At 43.6% G+C, this 2,684-nt stretch overlaps 1 long non-coding RNA gene across 2 annotated transcripts in view; it reads right to left on the reverse strand.

The window, feature by feature from the left end:
- Nucleotides 1-545: 545 nt before the first annotated feature.
- Nucleotides 546-2,684, reverse strand: part of LOC147022866 (uncharacterized) — an 8,410-nt gene continuing 6,271 nt past the window's right edge. For both annotated transcript variants that reach the window (XR_015059944.1, XR_015059945.1), the window contains exon 2: nucleotides 546-717. This is a non-coding gene — a long non-coding RNA (uncharacterized LOC147022866). The remainder of the gene's footprint in view (nucleotides 718-2,684) is intronic.

A 2,684-nucleotide genomic window follows, 5' to 3' on the forward strand; every position in this document is an offset into this window, starting at 1 on the left:
GATTGAAGAGAATGTGGAAGTTGGTTCCACAGGCAGGAACAAATAGGAACTAATGAGTGGAGGTGAGAAGTGATCCTGGATTTAGGTAGTTTCACCTGAAGGGAGTTGATGGTGGACCACACAAGCCTTGCAGAAACATGAGACAAAGCACAGAATGAGCAGAGGGTGCAAGACCAGAAAGGAGGTGGTAGAAGACAGGGAGATAACCGACCTGTCTGCGACGTGAATTGCAAAATCAAAGCACCCCATATAAATGAAAATTGCAATAAACATCAGACAGCTCAAAAGACAAGCCGAGTGTTGGCTTAATGGTTAGGGTAGCTGGCTTAAAATCTTAGGATCTCGAGTTTTAGCCCTGCCATGCCGTTGAAATAAGACCAAGTGGGTTGACTCAGCCTGTCATCCTTCCGAGGTTGGCAAAATGAGTTCCAACTTCCTGGAAACAGGGGGCACTGCATGAGCGACACAGCCACACTCCCAGCAATGATGCAACCGGCAACCACAGGCTGCATACAAAATAATAATAATAATAAGCTCAAAAGATGTCGATTTGTTCCTTTAATATCCGAGTGTACAAATTCCAGCACAGATGACAATGATGTCCAAGATAGTGGTCGAAGAAAGGAGTCAGATTAACGTTGGAAGGCACACTTGATGATAGGCAACAATTTTGAGGCAGGTCCTATTCCATTAAGAATCCAACAAGAACGAAGCCACCTGAAGACAAAACATGATAAAAAAAAAAAATTAGGTCAGAAATGTCATAGCATTGGAATGACATCAATCTGTACATCAAATTAGTGCAAAGATAATTGAATTTCATATTTGCAAAGAAAACATTGTCAATTCGTAAGAGTCACAAGGACAAAGAAGCAACCAAAATATGTCGAGACTCATACAAGAACAGAACAGACAAAGGGCTAACAGACAAGCAAAGCACAGGTAATAAAACAAACCTGGAGTAAATGCGAAATAAATATAAAAAACATAGGACCAAGCGTCATGAAGTTCACCTGGATCAGGAGCAGCAGTCACTCAAACCCCCCGCAGACCCCCGTAGACCTGGATTTTTTTTTTTTAATGCTGTGAACAAACTTCGGTACATTACAGGTGAAGGTTGTGGTCAAGTTTCATATAAATCATGTGTGTCGGTTCAGAGAAGAGAGCAAGTACCTATTTGGGAAGGTGGGGGGAGGGTTAAACCCCAACCCCCCCCCCGCATAGATCCTCCAAATCAGTGGTTCTCAACATTTTGGAGCCGCGACCCCCAAAAAAAAATTAAGTTGGGGTTCACGACCCCCCTCCCGACTCACACTTGAAACACACTACAGTGATGTCACGGAGCGCATAAAAAAAATCCACAGTGCCTGGAGCACATTGGTCAACACCTAGGTACTGCCAGCTGTTAAAACTAAACAGAACTAAACTAAACTGGCATCACCAATTAATTATTTACACTCTGATGCATAACACAGTAAAAGCAGCCAGCCACATTCATAAAAAAAGGCTTCTGTAATTGCAAAGAGCGGTATGTAGCCTATTTATGCACGGGACACAGACTGGAAGATTGAGCGACCCTCTGCTGCAAACAGAGGTTACTATCACACATGACAGCTACCAGACGTACACAAACCTTGCATTACTGTCCAAAAATATACAAAAACAAAACTCATTTTACTGTCCAGTTTGTTAAAAATGTCACGACCAGTGCAAGTTCCTTCAAGTGTCGGGCAAAACAGCATATCCTCGTAGCTGTATCTTGCAAAAACAAGTAACTGTGCATCACTGGAAACATCCGTTGTTTCGTCAATTTGGAGGGAAAATCTTCCACTTTTCTTCACTCGGTCAATGAGCTTCTCTTTAATGCCGTTGGCCATTTCACCAATGCGCCTCGCCATTGTGTCATTAGACAGTGGAATAGTCTCAAGTGTGCTTGCTATTTTTTCACCATGCATAGCTCTGGTCATTGCAATCGCTGCTGGGTGTATCAGGCTCTCTGCAATAGTATGGGGCTTTGTGGATTGAGCAACCAGGTATGCCACTTCATATGAAGCCAACAGGGCTTTCACAGGGATTGCAGAGTTCTCATGTACAGTCGTCTTTTGGCTCTGTAGTTCTCCCTCCTTACGACAAAAAAAATCTCATGGTTTGTCAATGAAGGATGGGCGTTTGGTTTGTAAATGTCTCTTCAATTTCACTGGTTTCAAGCTTTCGTGAGCAAGCACTTCTGAACACAGAACACACTGTGGATATTCCACTTCATTTTTGGCTAGGTATGTGAATCCGTACTGCAGAAAGTCAGTCTGATATTTCCCACGCTTGTTGGAGGCCAAATCTGCCGCCGGCGCCTTACGTTTTTCAATCGAACTCGTAACAGTTGGCCCACCTTTAAATGTGTCATCTGGGTCCGCATCTTGAGCTGGCAGACGTTTTTTGACAAGCCACCGATCCATATTCAGCCACCTTGCAGTAGTGAGCTTGCGATAACATCGACTTTCAGCACTCGCCACTGTGCCACTCTGTGTCTGTGTCTGTGTCTCACGCTCTCTCACACACACATACAGTGGGGAGAACAAGTATTTGATACACTGCCTATTTTGCAGGTTTTCCCACTTACAAAGCACGTAGAGGTCTGTAATTTTTATCACAGGTACACTTCAACTGTGAAAGATGGAATCTAAAAC

The sequence above is a fragment of the Eptatretus burgeri genome, chromosome 7, assembly GCF_056783735.1.
Source record: "Eptatretus burgeri isolate ZD-2024b chromosome 7, Ebu_testis_v1, whole genome shotgun sequence".
Taxonomy (NCBI): Eukaryota; Metazoa; Chordata; class Myxini; order Myxiniformes; family Myxinidae; genus Eptatretus; species Eptatretus burgeri.